A 19,331-nucleotide genomic window follows, 5' to 3' on the forward strand; every position below is an offset into this window, starting at 1 on the left:
GACCCTGTGTTAAAGTAGACCACACGTCAGTTCAGTTCACGCACATTTCTCTCCCATTTTGTGGATAAGACACAGGCATCCCTGCTGGTGGGCTTGGGGGAGTCTCCAGGCACGGGCGCCACAGGGCTGAGCCATGGACAGATGTGTCACCAGGACTTTGAGGCCCGGGCTGCTGGCACCTGCTTCCCTGGGAAGCCATGACGTGAGTTCCGAGTCTCACACAACGAGGATGAAACCCCCTCTTGGAAAGTGGCACCACCAGGCTGCGGTCGTGGCTCAGTGGTAACGTGCTTGCCTGGCATGCGTGAGGCACTGGGTTCGATTCTCAGCACCACATACAAATAAATAAAGGTCCATCAACAACTCAATATATACACATTTCTTTTAAAAATTGGCATCATCACATGATCAGCATGTTGGTCCTGTGAGAGGAGACTCGGACTGTGGTTTCCCTGTCCTCTTTCTCCATTTTGGCTTCTTGTAATGCACAGCTATAGAACAGTCTAGAAGAGTGTTTAAGTGATTGTGCACACTGCCTCTCCTGTAGAAGTCTGGTTAAAACCAATGCTAACACCATCTTTCCTCTTCCTTTGATGTGGTCTCTCCTGTTGAGGTTGGAATTTAGGGAGCACAGAGAAGAATAGGACCCAGCTCTTGATTGTCCTGACCTTGATGTCAGACCGAGAGAAGCGGGTTTTGGTTTCAGTTCTCCTTCACAAATGGGATGGGGTCATGGGCTGGTTGGGAAACTGATCTGTTGAGAGGACGATGATTCAGAGCCGGCCGCCTCTCCCTGACATGCAGCTTTGCTCTGAGCCTCGGTCTTATCCTCTGTGAGGTGGGTGCTCTGTGGTGAATGTGCTGGATGGTAGGTGGACGGTGTGGGATATGGCTAGTGGGGTGGGTGAGGGACTGAGACCAAGGATCCAGGTAAGGTGCTCCACGGGGCCGTGGGGCTGTGCTGAGGTGGCTGTGCACTCCACACAGGATCTCACCCTGATGAACGTGGCATGCCATAGGACATCGCAGTGTCCACCATCACAGCCACATTTCATGCAGTCTGATCCACTCAAGGAAATGGACCCAAGATTATGTTCTCCGAAGGCAAATGAACTGATAGGACAAACCTACAGACAGCACAGATTTAAAGAAAACACCTCAAGCAAGGGACACCGCCACAGGATACACCACAGGACGCCACCTCAGGACGTCACCTCAGGATGCTATCACAGGACGCCACCTCAGGATACCACCACAGGATGCCACCAAAGGACACTAGCTCAGGACGCCACCACAGGATGCCACCTCAGGACGCCACCACAGGACACCACCAAAGGACATTACCTCAGGACGCCACCTCAGGACACCACCTCAGGACGCCACCACAGGACACCACCAAAGGACACCTCAGTGCGCCACCTCAGGACGCCACCTCAGGATGCCACCTAAGGACACCACCACAGGATACCACCTCAGACACCACCACAGGATGCCACCTCAGGACACCACCACAGGATGCCACCTCAGGACACCATCTCAGGACACCACCACAGAACACCACCTCAGGACGTGACCACAGGACGCCACCTCAGGACGCCACCTCAGGACGCCACCTCAGGACACCAGCTCAGGACACCACCACACAAGTCTCCGTAGTTTCATGGTGGAAAGCCTAGCATATCCCCCTGGTTGGTGCCAGCGTGGCTCCTGGTAGGCTGACTGGGTAAATATTCCCTGTCAGTCAGTGCTGCCACAGGAAGTCAGAGCCCAGGTCGCCTGGAAAGGGTCTCTCGGCTGCGTCTCTGTGGGGAAGTGTGTTCTGCACAGCTTCTTCCTGGGCTGAGTCTAGACCAGGAGAGGGGTTCAGCACTCCCTGGGGCCGCCCCACTGCCCTGCGCCAGGCTTCCTGTGGCTGGGCACAGGGCAGGTGCCACTCATGAAGGGCTGAGATGCCCTGATGCCCTGTGATCTCCAGGCCTCCAGCTCCTCTCCTCTGCTTCTTGCCTCTCTCCACTGCCCACCCCCCTGCAGTCATGGTCCACTTCTTGCCCACGTTTTCCCCACCCCTTGCTAAGCCAAGGAGGACAGCAGATCAAAGTTGTGCTGACCCATCGTTATCCAGAAGAATGAGTGGCCCCTGGGACATGAGTGGGTGTGGGGAGCTCTGTGCAGGTCCCCAGTTGATTTCTGGGAGGGAGCAACACACTAGGTCTTCCCACCCAGGGACGAGTGACCTCATGGAACATCGTCCAACACACTAGGTCTTCCCACCCAGGGACGAGTGACCTCATGGAACATCGTCCAACACACTAGGTCTTCCCACCCAGGGACGAGTGACCTCATGGAACATCGTCCAACACACTAGGTCTTCCCACCCAGGGACGAGTGACCTCATGGAACATCGTCCAACACACTAGGTCTTCCCACCCAGGGACGAGTGACCTCATGGAACATCGTCCAACACACTAGGTCTTCCCACCCAGGGACGAGTGACCTCATGGAACATCGTCCAACACACTAGGTCTTCCCACCCAGGGACGAGTGACCTCATGGAACATCGTCCAACACACTAGGTCTTCCCACCCAGGGACGAGTGACCTCATGGAACATCGTCCAACACACTAGGTCTTCCCACCCAGGGACGAGTGACCTCATGGAACATCGTCCAACACACTAGGTCTTCCCACCCAGGGACGAGTGACCTCATGGAACATCGTCCAACACACTAGGTCTTCCCACCCAGGGACGAGTGACCTCATGGAACATCGTCCAACACACTAGGTCTTCCCACCCAGGGACGAGTGACCTCATGGAACATCGTCCAACACACTAGGTCTTCCCACCCAGGGACGAGTGACCTCATGGAACATCGTCCAACACACTAGGTCTTCCCACCCAGGGACGAGTGACCTCATGGAACATCGTCCAACACACTAGGTCTTCCCACCCAGGGACGAGTGACCTCATGGAACATCGTCCAACACACTAGGTCTTCCCACCCAGGGACGAGTGACCTCATGGAACATCGTCCAACACACTAGGTCTTCCCACCCAGGGACGAGTGACCTCATGGAACATCGTCCAACACACTAGGTCTTCCCACCCAGGGACGAGTGACCTCATGGAACATCGTCCAACACACTAGGTCTTCCCACCCAGGGACGAGTGACCTCATGGAACATCGTCCAACACACTAGGTCTTCCCACCCAGGGACGAGTGACCTCATGGAACGTCGTCCAACACACTAGGTCTTCCCACCCAGGGACGAGTGACCTCATGGAACGTCGTCCAACACACTAGGTCTTCCCACCCAGGGACGAGGTGACCTCATGGAACGTCATCTCCTATCAGGCAGGGCAGGATTTCCAAGGGCAGGGGAGCCTCACCTGCAGAAGCTCCTTCTGAGGCCTGAGGGCTCTGACCTCCTCCTTGGTCTCTGGCCTCCGCTCTGCACAGCTTTCCTTGTAGCTGCCTACCTCACTTCCTGAACACTTGTGCTTGCTCTTCCCACGTCTGTGACAAATGGAGCACTTCTCTGCTTATTTCTCCCCGGCACACAGTAGGTGTGCAGTGAAGACTATTACCTTTTATGTGATTGGTTAGCGAGGAGCCCTGTTTTGACTGAGTGAGTGATGAAGTTGCACTGGCTCAAACACAAGGCTTTGTTTCATCTTGGAGGTGCAAACACAGTGGAAGTTCTCGCTTGCATGAAGGGCAGGTGGGAGCTCAAGGCCACCTGCTGCAGGAGGGAGAACTGGGTGGCGCAGGATGGGAGCACAGCCTGGAGCAGGTTCATGCTTGCTGACTAAGCCTTGTCACCCTGCTCTGTGACAGCAGAAGCCAGAGCCCTTGGCTTTTCTACCCCCTGCCCTGGGCATGGGTGATTGACATTTGGCAGTTCTAACCCCCGCTCTGGGCATGGGTGATTGACATTTGGCAGTTCTAACCCCTGCTCTGGGGCATGGGTGATTGACAGGCCCATCCCTGGATAACTGGCTGGGGGGCAGCTAGATCTGCTTATGGGAAGGTTGGTGAATATGTAACTGGATGGACAGTGTCTTTGTGTCTTGGTGGAAGAGTGGCACTATTTAAGAAGAGTGATTGTGCTGAGGTGTAATTGTGCTTTTGTAAAAGGAGAAGCCTGCTAAGGTGTGGTCAGAAGAGTGCCGTGCCCGCAGGTGCATTCCCATCTTCACTGGCCGTGAGCTGGTCCTGTGGTGAGGGCTGCCGAGGGGCTGCGCACCAGGAGGCCTGCATTCCAGGCACGGCTCCAGCTGGCTCTGTGACCTCAGCTGCCTCGCCAAACCAAGGGCTCTTGGCGCTCCGTTTACAAAACAAGACTTAGAATAGATGATGTTAAGGTTCATTTTGGCTACAGTCTATTTTAAGTCAGGAAGATAAAAGGTAAAAGAAAATTCCCAAGAATAGTCATATATTCTCTGTTAATTCAAAAAATAGAGAAATATTTTCTAGAAAGTTGAATTCTTTGTCTGGCATTGTAGGGAGATCTTATTTGCATTTCTCCAACTCAAAATTTCCAGGACATATTTATTTAAAAAAAAATCCCAAATTCTACAGTTTGATGTGTACTTTCACTAGATTTTCCTTATTAATGCCTACAATTTCCTTATTATTGCAGTAAATGACTATCAAATTCAGCATTTTCCAATGCTTCTTATTCTAAAATGGACTCTGATTCCTTTGCTGCCTTGTTAACTCCCTGATGGATTCATGAGGAGTGCCTGGTAATCTAGTTTTCACAAACATCAGTGGGATGCATCGATTCGGGTGTGGCTGGTGGTTTCAAAGTTGGACTCTGTTGCTCAAGCTCTGGGCGCAGCACGACAGCCCTGTTGCCTTCTCCTCCTAGAAATCCCCAGAGGCATGGCTCAGACGCCCCGGACACAGCCTTCCTGAGCACTGGTGCCTGACCTGGGCGCCTGTTCCTGGAAGGTGTCCTGACCTGGGGGCCCTTCTGGTAAGGTGTCCCACGGGGGACTCCCTCCGGGCACGAGTCTTGACCCTGCCCCCTTCCAGGGACAAGCTTTCCAGCCTGGAGGCCCAGGTGCCGAGGCCCCAGAACCTGCTGGTGCCCCGTCCGGCTGTCCCTTGGGACCTGTCCTCAGGGTGAGAAGCTGCATGGACGGGGACTACCTGAAGGCTTTCTTAGTCTTGTTTCCTTTTGTGAAAATCAGCCATTATGCATAGAAAAATGTCCTCATCATGTAGGTATGTCCCATTGTCACACCAGCTGACAGGGACTGATGAAGGAAGGATAGGAAGATGTTTAGGTGTGAGGAAGTCCAGTGGGTAGGAAGCTGAGATTTTGAAGCCGATTCAGTGAGATGCTGTCCTGAGCTGTGCGCAGTCCACTGTGGTGGCTGATGGGGAGTGGCCTGCCTCCCGCTGTGGAACCCCTTGCCCACCACGTGGGTCAGTCAGAGGCCCTTCTCCGTTCCTCTCCAAGCCCCAGACATGTCTGAGGTTAGCTCCAGCTTTGCTCCTCCTCGCGGTGTTTCCCGCCGAGTCCAGTGGTCTTCCCAGCAGCCACTTGGAGCACCAGTGTCCTCTGACCCTTCTGTTTGTCTTTTACTGTTTTGTTTCCTTGGTGCATGAACGTTTATTGGCATGTTCCTGTGACGACTTTGAAGACTCTGCACTCTGTATGATTTGCACCAAATCTGTCCCAGGGAGCGGTGCGGGAGGGACCTTGCCACCGTGCCACTGGGAGGAGTGAGCGAGGTCTGTGCTCCCCTAGGGCTGGGTGGCTCATGGCTGACACCTCCCATGTTCATCAGGCAGGAACTCTGTGTGGCCCACTAGAGTAGATCCAAGTAAAACGAGGAGCACACAGACTTAATAAAGAGAAATCGCCCCAGGGTGCAGACGGGAGTCCCAGGTGAGCCCTGGGCAAAGAGCGTAGATGAAGAGCAGGCTTGGCTGCAGAGTGGCCCCAAGACCTGTGGCACCAGCGGTCACGTCAGGAGAGCTGGAGACACAGGGCTTCTGTCGGCATCATGACAGCTCAGCCTCCGGCCAGTCAGCACTGCTGGTCACCTTGTAGAGCCTCATATCCAGGTGCAGCCCTTGTAACTGCACCTCCTGAGTCACAGCCCCACCTGGGGAGCTGTGGAGCCAGTCTCCTTCACATGACCACCGCTCAGATGAAGGCCTGTCTAGAAGCCCCACGCCTGGTGTGCTAATTGACCCTGGCAGAGTCTGAGCTACTGCAGTGCGTGCCCCTCTTTCTGCCTGGACAGAGACATCAGCTCCTGAGGTGAAGCCACCAGAGAGCATGCTGAAGAATGGATCCAGGATGTCGCTGGCCAGGCTCACTGCCCGCCCACCGAGGGGAGCTTGGCCGTCCGCAGCAGTCTCGGCACCTTTAGCAGCTGAGCGGGCAGAAGCCAGCACCAGAACTCGACCAGTCCTTCTACTATGTGGTTTCTCTGTGTGCTAAAGCCCCTTGGCAGGTTCTGGGACAACAGTGTGTCTCCACATTCATTTTCCATCCTTTATGGGACCACAACGAGGATCTTGCTGCCTGTCCTCGTGGAAAGGCTCAAAGGTCCAACGTTCAGAACCTCCTTAGGTGACCAACTCAGAAGCCGAGAGCAGCCAGGGTCCAAAAGTCACCTTCTCCTTCCTCTCACCCGTACCGCCCATCACTGAGACCTCCTTCTCCCACATCCTCATCCAGGAGTTTGACACTGGGGTGCGGGGCTGGTGTGTGCTTGGGAAGGTGACAGGCCCTGTGGAGAGGGACAGAGGCAGAGCTGGCAGGAGGCCGAGTAGCTTCTGTACTCAAGGCATTTCCTTGGTGCTGTGCACAAGGAAGAGGCGTAGGCAGCAGAGACTTGGGGTGTGGATGGTGATGCAGGAGAGGGACGGTGGGCTGGGGGCTTGATCTTGGACGACAAGGAGGACCCCTTGTTCACTGAAAGATTGCATAAGATGAGGCTGCTCCTCATCAGTCCCGGGGAAGAGGAACTACATTTAACTTAAATATGGTACCTACACCCGAGTTCAAAGAACATAAGCCTAGATTTAGTATAAAATCTTTGAATTTGAGTTATCTGTGGTACAGGAAGGAGCTGTTGAGTGGAGGTTAAGATTAGCAGTCTGTATCAGGAGAAGGCCCAGCGATCGAGAAAACTGCAGATGATCGCAGCCTGCCGAACCCTGGAGAAGGTCCACATTAAAACTGGGCTGGAGGACGGGAGCAGAGGAAGTTAGAAGAGGTCACTGCAGGGAGAGGGTCAGTGCTCCGGCAGGTTAGGACAGCAGAGTGTGTGCTCTAGGGCCACAGCGGGGGCTCTCCAGGCTCAGGGAGGTGGCCCTCGGAAGGCCAGGCGGGAACACTGGAGGCCTTGGTGGCCTTTCCTCAATAAAGTGGCAGGGATGGGAGCCCTGTGGCAGTGTCTGAGAGGCGAGGGGATTGGAGGTGCCGGGAAGGTGGGGTGAGAGAGACATCTAGGAGGACCGGAGGCCCTAGAGAAGCAGCTCCCAGAGGAGTCAGAGGATTGGCATGCGCTGAAGCCTGGGGCTTGGTGTGTGTGTTTTATGTAGTTTTCACTGATTTCAGTTGAGACTTGGAGTATTCTTTATATAATGAAAACCATTAGATGCCAAAAAAATTATTGCAAAAGAAGAGAAAAATGAATGAATAGTCCCATTATCTGAAAGCTACCTGAGGCACTTGAGCAATGGAGCATGAAGTTTTAATTTGTTTAAATTTGAATCCTTTTTCACTTTGGACAAAGAGCACAGAACTAAGTGATTATGATTTTTGGTTTGCAGCACATTTTTTAGTGTACTCTAAGTATCTTAAGCCACGTCAACCCAGTTCTGCAAACGAGAAGACAAGCGCGAGGTGGAGCACGGTGGGCCTGGTGTCACCGCCCTGCCCGCCCAACTCGGGAAGTTTCCTTCCTGCCACTCTCCTTCTGCCCAGTGCCCTAGTATCTGTGCGTCGCTGTGAGGGTTCCCTGGGCTTGGCCTTACAGAGAGGGGGCTCTGAGCTGTCTGTTGCCCCGGGGACCTTCCTTGTCAGACACGCCCTGGGGTCCATGCCCCTGGGCTGGCACGGTCTGGGACGTGGCCAGCATCCTTTCCAGGATGGTCCCCCCTCCACTTGCCCGCTGATGAGCATCTGGGTTGCTTGGGTTTTGCTTTGTGAGCTCGGGTGTGGGCCAGGCCCTTCTTAGTGAGTGGTACACCTAGAAATGGAATTGGCGTCGTAGATTTGTGGAGAATCAGGCTTGAAAGGAAATGCCAACGAAGAGCACCAATATAGCCAGATTTGCTCATTTTTTCATAGTTAGTGTTTTGGTTTCTATTAGGGAAATATTGTACCTGCACCAGAGTCCAAAGAACATAAGCCTAGATTTACTAGAAGATCCTGAGTTTTTCAACGATCATTTAAAGACACTTTCCAAGGATGTTTAGCCATATACATATTAATAGCATACTTATTTTTCTTGTATGAATATTATCTTTTAAATTCCATATCATTTTTAGTTTTGCCAGATATTTTATTTTGATCATTTATAATAATTTGGTTGAAACACAAACAGAAAAACCCTGACTCAGTTTCACCATTGTAAGCCCTGGACTAAATAACATGTCACTTTTGCAACTCAACAGAGGAGAGTCTTGTGTCTCGATCTTTGCATTTGTTGGCTGAGGCTCTGCTCTTCTGACGAGCAGCAAGCAGTTTATCAGACCTGACAGGGGCGTACGCAGAGCGGCTGTGCTGGGCCCGGTCACACAGGACCTGCCCGGAAGGGCTCCTCCAAGCTCGGGTGACCATGGGGGGCCGTCTGCATGGGTTTCAAGCGGTGGGAGCCACTGCTGTGGCCCAGCTGAGACGCTGAGGACCATGGGAGGGCCGGGGCCCTGGAAGGGAACAGTCACATGCTGAGGAAGCGCCTCCTGCGGTGTGCTGGACTCTTCAGGTCACTTCCAGGTCCGGCAGCGGGAAACGCCTGAGGAGGTGCAGAGTGGAGTGACAGTTGTCACGCGTCACCCAGCGCCCAGGTAGCAGTTCCCGAGTGGCCTTCCTGCAGCTGTCTTTCCCACTCAGCTACACTACAGATTCTCGCAGTTCAACTCCAGGTTTTGCAAATGTCCTGAAACCAAATATTCTTGTTTTATAAAAACGTTTTAAAATAAATGTCCTTAACAAAGTATGCAGCATATAATCCAAACTGTGACCCGATGTCTTGATGATGGGGGAAGGAAGCGTCCTCTCAGCATCTCAGGGGGGGGCCGGGTGCCCGTTTGGATGTCGCGTGTTTGTGTGGGATGCATGGCAGTGCATGCAGAACCACCCACGGCGAGGGACATCCACCAGCTGATGCATTTTATACACCACCCCACAGTTTTCTGTCCGTCGGTTGTTGAGACTGTGTCCAAACTGAAGTGGAAAGAGGTTTATCACTAGGAACAGGTTTGATCTCCTTAAAAGGCAGTTGTTTCTTTTTCCTCTGCTTCCCTGGAGAATTGGGTACAATCTGGGAATAGTTACCCTATGACTCATTTGCAGAGCAGCCAACACCATATAGAGTCCAGATAAAATCATAAAGAAGGGGACCCTAATTAGACTGTGTGGAAAAAGAGAGTACATTTTTTAAAAAGGAAAATTTATGGATTGCATGTTCTTAAATCTATTTTGTAGATGAGATAAGTGGGTCCTTTAGAAAAGAGTGAACCCAGACACTGGGGCAAGCCGTTCACTTGCCCTTCAACTCAGTGTCTTTACTGTTTGTGTGTGCAGACAGGCACAGCGAGGCAATCACACTGGATGGTGACAGCCTGACTCGGGTTCGGGCATCCTAGGTAAGGCCATGAGTGCCGGAGGTCACACGTGCGTCACCTTCAGGTCGAGGCGTTGCTGCCCCAGGAGGCTGCACAGCTGCAGGAGGCTTCATAAAACCATGTGCATGTGAATCCTCCAGCCTCGCCAGCGGCCCCTCTGCCACGTTGGGCAGGGTGCCCCAGAGGATGGACTCTGGAAGCAAGACCTGGCCACTGAGATGCCAGGTGGGCTCTTCTCAGGTGCTCGCTGAGCGCTCACCCAAATGCACTTGCATACCTGCTACTAACATGTGGGAAGACAATGTGAGGCACTAGCAGGACAGACCGTGCCCGGTGGCTGGTGCCCTTCTGCTTCCCTGGAATGAGCCTGCCGCCCCTCTAGCTGTGCCCCAGCCAACACATACACAGGTGGGGCTGTGCTTCCAGCCAGAAGTCCTTCCCAACACTGCTCAGCCCTGTTCTCTCCCTGACTGTGGCTACCAAGCTGATGGAAGGAGAAAGGCTTATGCATCTACATATCGAGTTTTAACATTATTCTGATGTCAATCGACATCAACTAAGGGCTCACTGTGAATCAAAAAGTGCTTCCCTTTAAAAAAACAAACACCCACTATTACGGGGGGAGTGGAATGGGACCCATGCCCCTGCAGGTTCCGTGAGTGCAGTTTTGGAAGGGGGAGATGTAAGAGGGTGGACAGAGACGCTCAGAGGCTGTGCAGAAGCTGGGGTTCCTAGCAGGAGCCTGGACCCTGGGGACTGTTGGCAGGTGTAGGAGGGGGTCACGAGTGTGCTGGCAGCCTGATGGTGACAACCTCCTGGCAGGGCGCTCTCTGCAGGGCCGAGCGTGTGGGCAGGCTGGCAGGGGCAGCCACAAATGCATGGCTGGGAGTCGGGCAGGAGCCACCCCCCAGCGGGGCTCATGGTCCCTGAAGAGAACCTGGGGTTTGATAATGGCAAGGGGGATCCATCCAGGACACGTTGACCTTGGGTGCATGTGGAGTTTGAAATGGATCTTAAATATTTCTTGCAGTACTCACGCCCTTCCCTCTGGCAACTCAGGGCAGGACGTGTGCCACTCGCCTCCCTGTCCTAGGCTCCGACTGTGCCCTCGGAGCATCACGTGTGGGGGGGAGGAGTGAGGCCCGAGCCGCATGCCCTGGGAAATGGAGCTCGCACAGGACTTTGCATGAGGAGTAACTGCAGCCGCCCAAGCAGATCCGCTGCCCATTCTGTCTTGGGTCCAATCCGGAGCGCTCCATGGACCTGCCGCTGCAGGGTGGGCAGGGCTGTTTCTTCCCCGGATCTCAGAGTTTTAGAGAAACCAAGGCTGAGTCTCTGCAGGGCCTGCCGGCGGGGATCCTCTGGACCTGCAGGGGCTGTGTCTGTGCCTGCTCCGGATCCTCTGGGGAAACGCTCGCTTACTTCCAGCCTGGCGGGGTGGTCGAATGGGGTTTCCTCTAGATTTTTTTTTTTTTTACTCTTCTTCCAGCATAGTTGTGGGCTGTGTGTGTTTATTACTTACACATTTGTACAAAAAGCTGCAAGCCATCTTTGTTTCTGACCCCAACAGGGTGAGGCCAGCAGCCTCTTCATGGGCCTAGCTCCTGCATTCTGGGGTTGCTGGATTGTACACAGGACTACCGTAACAGGTGGGGCACAGGATTGCCTTGTGTGTCCTGTATTGACTGCATCATACTTTGGGAACCCATGCAGGTGCTAGGCCCAAAGATAGATGAGATCATTTTATCAGCACCACCCACAGAGTGCAGCTTAGCAGTTTTTGGACTGGCTGGCTTTGTCTGTGTGTGGTGTGAAGAGCACAGCATGGATCTTTGCAATGAACAATAAATTCCATGGGTATCTGATGAACGAACGGTGGCAAGCAGGTGCCATGCATATGTTTTTGGAAACAAAGTCTCTGCCATGCACACAATGAGGCAGCACCTGCAGAACATGGTTGTGTTAGCCATGTTAATGAGTGACATGCAGCCTACACAGAGAAACACTGACCCGTGAGCTTCCCAGCGCTGAATATGGAGGGTGTCTAACCAGTTCACATCGCACCTCTGGGCCCAGTGGACATGTGTCACCTCTGTGGACTTGACTGGTGCGTGTCACCCCTTCCAGAACATGGCTGGCTGTGGAATGGGCCAGGGTAGGCCTCATCCTGCAGACCTGCTAGGTCTTGTCTCTGTACCTTGTGCTTCACCACACTGTAGCTCCTGATTGTCTGAAATGGTCCTTGCACAGGAAAGGAGACTGGAAGCCGTGAGCACATGTGCTGTAGGAACCTTGGAGGGGCCTAGCCCTCCCTTCCATTAACGCAGAGCTCACTGGAATCATTGCACTTGTGCATGATGTGTGTTTCCATATAAATGTAGTTGACAGGAGCTGCGAGATGCATCCGATGCACCACTTCTGTCAGTAAATGCAAGACTGGCATGCAAATGGCAGGGCGAGGGCTGGGTGTAGAGCATCTCCCAGTGACCAGGGGCCAGCAGGGGGACGCCCTGCAGCAGACACATCAGAGGCAGTCCCTGTGTGGCAGGTGTGTCCTTGCCCCAGGATTGTGCATGTCTGCAGAAACCTTTGCCTCTTTCCCTGGACACGGAACCCTAGAATTGCAGAAGAGTGTTGTGTGGTAGTTCTGGTGAGGAATTCTTGATTTGGCCTGGCCTTTGGTGCTGTCATTTGAGATGAAAATGGACATTGAGATAGTTCTTTAGATCCATGGCTCATAGAGGGTGGAGTTATTTCCCCCGACATGCACCTATGGTTGGCAGCATAGAAGCCCAGGCCAGATTTGGAGCACGGAAAGCCGGGCCGTGGGCACCATCCCTGGGCAGCCCTTGGGTCTGGTGTTTCCTCCCCTTCCTTGGCCCCATGCCCTCATTTCAGGCACTGGGTAGGGCCATTCTCTCTCCTGAGATGCATGGTGCTCATCTCTGTGGACAAGTGAGGGCGGAGAATCTCCAAAAGGACACAGAGAAATTTTCTTTGGGACCATGTCTTCTCTGGCCACATACAGCTCAGGGCGTGGAAACAGCTGGCATTCTGCTGTTGTAAAGGGACCCTTTCCTCAGGCCTCCTGCAGGCACAAACACAGGGTGCCCCAGTCCTGTTCTGCCAACCTCTCACTTGCCAAAGCCCAGACATTGTGCATTTGAGTCACTAATATCACTGGGTTTTGCAAACTGTGTTGCAACTTGCTGTCCTGGGCACTAAGGTCTACAGCAGGATCTCCAACGGTTGGCTCTCCTTGGAGTGAAGGGAGCCCCTTCTCTTGTGGATCATGCCCAGGGCTGTGCTGTTAGTGTCTTTGCAAGGGGAGACACAGTGCTTTGCCAGACCTCTTAGTGACAGTTTAGGAATGTCGTCATTTCAGTGCTGTGGCTCATCAACACGCACGTGTTAGGGAGGGTTAGGACGGCAAGTATCCCTAACAGCAGAAGGACACGAGGTGGCCGGGCTGCACTGCCTGGACACCCAGCTGCAGGTGGAGCTCGTTCCTAGGAGAGACTGCAGGGCATTCTAAGGGTGGGAGGCAAAGTGTCTGTTATCCCCTGGGAGTTTGCTCACCAGGGGAACCTGTACAGCTACCCTGTACGTTTCCAGGATCAGAATCCCACAGGGGGAGTGCTGACTCCACCCACTGGGCAGTCGGAGGTGGGAAGGCACATCACATCTTGGCACGCGTGCACCATGCAGGAGACTGTTTGGGCTCTTCTGTTAGGAAGGAAATGGGCTGCTGGAGTCTCACAAGCATCCCGAGAAAGCGGGAGTCCAGTGACCAGCCTGACCACAAGGAGTCATCGCTTGTCCCATGCACACTGGGCAGGGCTGGCTGAAGAAGTGGCTCTGGTGTGCTGCTGGGCCTGGCTGGGTGTCCCAGCTGTCAGCAGCCAGCACCTGCCGTGGAGGTCCCTGGGTCCCCGGTGTGTGGGCAGAAGGCTGCAGTTGCTGATAGCTCCTGGGCACTCATAGCCTGGTGGGCTGCACTGGGCACATTCACGGGGGCATGTGCTGCGCTCCCAAAGCTTCCAACCCAGAGGAGAAGGGACTTTCGGCACGCTCTGCTCCGCAGCCTGCTCGGTGCAGAGGCTCTGCTGCTGCAGGGGTCAGGTGGGGTCTTTGATTCTCAGACACCGGCTCACCCTGACCACTGCCACCCTCTGCACGTGGTCATCTCTTCTGGGTCCTCCTGCTTGTTGAACCAAGTGCTCTGTGGTGGAGTTGCCGGGAAATGCCCAGGCCCTCGTGGACTGCCCAGTAGAGGCCAGCCCCGCATATAACTTCCGACATCTGTGCACTCGTGTCTATCTTGGGCAAAGCCCTTGTGCCAGACTCTGTGAAGCCCTGCCCCCACCTCTGGACCTGGCTTCCCACAGCCCTGCAGCTTTCCCCTCGGCTGCCTCCTGTCTCTGACCACAATGTGTCCTTCCGAGCAGCCCATCCTGGGGAATGTCCCTAGAAGCTTTCTGAGGAGCTTGTGTGGTCCCCGCATAAGGTCCTGCTTTTCCTGGCCACAGGACTCCCATCCATGAAGAGTGCTGGGTGAGGACACTGGCACTGTAACATGCCCCCTGCTTCCAGCTGTTAGTAAGAGCCACTTCTGAGGTCCCCAGCTGCTTAGGCACCCAGCAGTCCTCAATGGGCCATGTTGAGACAGAGACAGACCAAGCTCACAGGTATGAGGAAGGAGCCTCTCATGGTGGGATCCAAGAAGACTGGACAGGCTGAAATGCATGCCCTGCAAGCCTGCAGACCTGCGTCAGGGTCTGCGCAGAACACGGGGTGTGCAGATGCATCTAACTGGCAATCGCAACTAAATAAAGCAAGATGCCTGTTCCCGCAAGCGCGAGCACCTTGAGAGGTTTTGCCTGGAATCATGGCACTTGACTTGCTTCTTGTGGTTCTTGCTTACTTTAACCAAGAAACACCCACGTGTCTCGCTTGGACTCTTCTGTGATCCTGGTTAAGCGGAAGCCTTTGTGGGAAATGGCTGAATTCAGGGTCAGGGTTTGCCGTGCCCTCAAGGCTGAGTTAAACTGGGAAACGCCGTGAGGACTTGCGTTCAGCCCTCTGAGGCTGAAAGTAGTGAATATCCTGCTCATGATGCTGGCGCTCCGGGGCTGATGGTTCCACCCTGGGCAAGAGCCCATCCTGGGGAATGGTCCTAGAAGCTTTCTGAGGAGCTTGTGTGGTCCCCGCATAATGTCCTGCTTTTCCTGGCCACAGGACTCCCATCCATGAAGAGTGCTGGGTGAGGACACTGGCACTGTAACATGCCCCCTGCTGAACATCCGCAATTTTATTTTTAAAGCAGCACTTGCTAAAGTCCATTTTGAAAATAGGAACACCGAGTGAGAAGACAGCAGTGATTTTCAAAGGAAAGAGACAAATGGGGGTGTTCTGTGTCAATGCTGAAAACGAAAATGGGTTTTGGGTTTCCTTGAATTCTTTGCAAAGCCTGCTTTCCTCTACCAATATGCTGGGAAACAGTGTTTCCTGCAGCTTCCAGAGAGGACGGGGTAGGACCCTCGGGAGCTCTTCGGTGCCGTGCCCTCTGTGCTTCTGTTGCAGGGCCCTACGTGGGAAACGAGGTGATCTCTATGGCATTCTGGGTGAGCAGACACCGGGCCAGAGCTACTGCTGTGAGGTCTGGTCCATCCAGGCCCTGCCAATGGCCGGGACTGCCGGGAACCCATTCAGCACAGCTGTGGCCGCCGGGGTACGGGGGCCCGACCCAGAGCAAGGCCGGTGCTAACTTAGCTTCAGTGTATGTCTGGGGCTTTCTGTTATATAAAGGACAGTTAAGAGAAGATGGTAGAAACTGGTTAAGATAACATGGATCAAAAGCCGAATTTTACAGTACCAACAGTGTGGGGAAGAATTTGCGGTTCTTGCAGTCCTAGTGCTAAGAGGCCACCCAGACCTGAAGCAAAGCAAGGAAGTGTTTAAGCATTTGGCATGGTCGGCTCACAGACCCGGTGGGTTCCTACCCTCTGGCAACTGCTGACAGCCCTGCAGGGGGAGGAAGGCTGCAGAACTCCTGTGAGCAGCCTGGGCCTTGCTGGATGTGGCTGACTGGTCGGCCAACGTGGCTGTCTTGAGAGGCAAACTGATCATCACAGAGACCAGCTGTCACAGTGTGAACTGAGGTTGATGGTATTTGGCATGAGCTTTAGGGAACTCTTGTGGCTGCCAGGTGGACCTTGGTATGCAGAGGACACTGGTCTCTTGTGGACCTCTCCCTGAGAACAAGATGTGACCCGGCATGTGATTGGATAGAATCCCAGATGGAAGTCATTTATCCGCATATGTCAAAATCTGCCTAAATCAGAAGGTGGCTCCCTGGCTCGCCTGGGGAAGGGGCCAGCAAGGCTGACGGCCTCCCGCGCCTGGCACCAGGCTCTTTCCTGGGCTGCGGGAGGCCTCCTATTGCCCCGTCTCCCTGGCAGGCTCCTTCCGGTGCCCTGGCTGCTGCTGCTGCTGCTGTAGGCCTGTGCACTTCCCTGTTCACTGCAAGTTGTGGCCTCCTGTTGGAGGCTGGCAGCACTCACAGGTGCCCGAGGGGACAGAGGACACCGGCAGAGAATGTAACAGGGAGAACAGCAACCTGGCTGGGAATCCATCTAAGGAGTTACCAGGCGAGGGAGGGGCTGCCCCAGCAGCGAGAGGACGGGAAAAGAGGAGTGGACGAGGAGGAGCTCATCTGGGAGGCCCCAGGTGTGGAGAGAACCAAGTCCCCTAGCTCCCCAGGGAGTTCGCCAAGTGTGACCGAAGCCATCAAGGCCTCCTGAGTGAGGCCGGGTGTGATCCTCCCTGTGTGTTCAAGTCCCCGGCTGCTGTGGGGACACAGCCTGGAGGGCGGGGGACCAGTTTGGAGGCCACTTCAGAAGGCTGAGCAGCGAGCAGCCATGCTGAATGGAGCCCTGGAGGGAAGCCCTATGGGCACCGGGAGTGGCACTGGGAGTGGCGCTGGGTGCCCTTTAGCAGAGGGAGGGTGAGGAGCAGTGCCGGCACCTCACGGCTGTCCCGCGGCCTCTCTCAGCCCTCTGCCTCTCCTAAGAAGGAACCCCGTTGCGTGTTCCTGGACGGCGAGGAGGGCGGGACTCCGGCTCTGACCCTGACCCAGGACTTCAGGCGTAACCAAAGCCTCTCCGCGGGTTCCAGGTGGTCGTGAGGGGTGGGGCGAGGCCAGGGGGAAAGCGGGCAGAGCATGGAGAGCAGCGGCAGGACCGTCTGTTTGTCAAGCCCCCAGAGGCTTCGAGTCGTGTGTCTATGGTTGTCACATGGACGGTGCCTGGGAGAAGAGAACCAGGGCTCAGGACACAACAGTGTGCCAGCAGGGTCATTTGGTGTCCCCTCTTGTCTTTTATAAGAGACAATGGAAAGAACTGTCTCAAAATGACTCACACACACCTGACTTGGCACTTACTAAAATGCTAGTGACGCAAAGAATTTTAAAAAATCAGTTATCAAGCAGAAAAGTGAGCAGCGAGGTCCGAAACGAGCGGTCAGAGACGGCGGGATTTTGCCCGGGCGCTGGCTGTGGGCAGCCGCAGAGCCTGGTTTCCCAGCTGGCCTGCCACCAGGTTCCTGGAGATGCCGTTCTGCAGGAGGCGCAGCCTCCTTCCCTCCCTGCCCTCTCATGGAGGCTCTGAGTTAGCCAGAGCTGGCCAAGGAAGAGGGCTGCACTGCCCCTTCCAGGACGAGGAGCAGGCGATGGGGGTGCGCCTGGAGGAGAGTCGGGGCTGGAGTCACGTTCGTGGCGCCAGGAGGCTGCTCCTGCAGGAGTGGGTCACCGGTGGCTGAAGTTGCAGAGCAAGGACCGATGGTGCAGCCATGGAAGCCGCTCAGGGGACAGTGGAAACTGCTGGATACTCAGGAAGGTCATCTCCAAGAGCTGCAGGAGGAGTCTCACGCCTGCAGAGATCAAGGACCACTGTGCGTTGGGTTCTGTGAAGTCCGATGGGCTGGGCAGGTGCGTGGCTAAGATCAGGAAGTCTGGTTCTGGTTCTCAGGCCTGTGGTGTCCCTGTGGCTCCAGCTCCAGTCTCACCATCCCGACACCATGACTTTCCCTTCAGCGGTCATCATGGTTTGTGGGCAGTGCCTCAGGGGTAGAGAGGAGGGTGTGGGGCTAGACCAGGTTCAGCCTCTCACAGAGACGCCCAGGCCCAGGGCGCAGCCTGCACAGGGTCCTGCCACCAGGTGGCAGCAGAGGCATGGGGGGGGGGAGTAGATATAGCCTGGTCCTGACTTTTAGGGGATTCTGGGACAAATGTGCTCTCTGCTGCGCTTCTGGGCTCCCTGCTAGGGGGGGGGACCCCTGCACCCTCCGCCACAGCCGTGGGACCTGGAGGCCCAGCCTGCTCCTCTGCCTGCACAGTAGGGGAGGAGCCTTTCCCTCCCACCTGAACCTCTGCCAGGTCAGTCACAGAACCCAGTACAGTGCTGAAGGGCCCCTGGTGCAATGAGTGTTCTGTCCATGCCAGCCACTGTGTGCTGCCATGGCTTTAGGAAGTGCCACCAGGGTGGGTGAGGTCACTAGGAAGCAACACCAATTTCCTGAATGGTCTGAGAGGCCTCAGGGATTGTGGTGACATGAGGGAGGGTGGTCCTCTAAGACCTGCTCTGCTTGGCTCCGCTGTGCTCCTGACAGGTGGTGGTGGTTTTAATTCCAAATATCTCACGTCAGCCAGGCGAACACTGGGCCTCCGCTTCAGAGGTTGTCTTAAAGCATCCAAGTTTGTGAATTCCTAGATGGGTCACAAGCATGTGTTCTCGAGGGCTTTGTCACTAGCAGCATAGGCCAAGCATAGGTCTTCCTGCCTGTACGAGTGACGAGCAGGGGGCTCACCCGGCCCTCACTTCAACGGCTGGAGTCCCTGAGTGCTTGGGGGTACTGGTGGAGTGCCCTGGTCAGTGCTGGGCAGTCACAGGTTCTCTAACTCCCATCTAACTTCCCGTGGATGTAAGAGTGGATTCAGACATCCCCCTTGAAGTGCGTGCACGTCTTCAGGGTGTGTGCTCAGCAGAGGCTGAGAGAAGGCCGAGGAGGCCACAGGGTCTTAAGAGGCTTCACTGGGAGCCAAGCAAGAGAGCAGATGTCCTCCCAGAGGTGGAAGCAGCCTTCAGAGCAGGCAAGTGGTTCGGGGCCAGGGGGTTGCCGGGGAGGACCTCGTGCCAAGGGGAGGTGAAGCCCGGGCGGTGGGGACAGGGAGGCAGAGGCCCCTTTGGTCGCGGGGACCCGTCCACCTGGAGACGCCTGGCCGCGACGCAGGGCCCGACGGCCCGGTGGGCTCGCGCCCCCCGCAACCACTGCTCCCCCCGCAAGGCTTGCGGGTGAGGGGGCTTCCGGTCTGGTGAGGCCGTCCACTGGGCTCTGACGGGGTTTGACTCAGGGCGCTCCTTTCAAAGGCGGTCCTTTCCCGGAGCACCGCCCATGGACAAATGGACGGAGGGCTCTGTGCCCTTCCTCAGGGCGGTGCTGTACAGGTGCTGGT

At 55.2% G+C, this 19,331-nt stretch overlaps 1 protein-coding gene and 1 long non-coding RNA gene across 2 annotated transcripts in view; both read left to right on the top strand.

The window, feature by feature from the left end:
- The window catches only part of LOC107160616 (synaptopodin-2), a 91,908-nt gene that overhangs the window by 12,693 nt on the left and 59,884 nt on the right, over positions 1-19,331 (top strand). The gene's annotated exons all lie outside the window — the stretch shown is intronic.
- The window catches only part of LOC125619931, an 11,246-nt gene continuing 7,384 nt past the window's right edge, over positions 15,470-19,331 (top strand). Inside the window, exons 1-2 of the long non-coding RNA XR_007351489.1 lie at positions 15,470-15,479; positions 17,954-17,957. This is a non-coding gene — a long non-coding RNA (uncharacterized LOC125619931). The remainder of the gene's footprint in view (positions 15,480-17,953; positions 17,958-19,331) is intronic.

This window comes from Marmota marmota, unplaced genomic scaffold (genome assembly GCF_001458135.2).
Source record: "Marmota marmota marmota unplaced genomic scaffold, marMar, whole genome shotgun sequence".
Classification (NCBI taxonomy): Eukaryota; Metazoa; Chordata; class Mammalia; order Rodentia; family Sciuridae; genus Marmota; species Marmota marmota.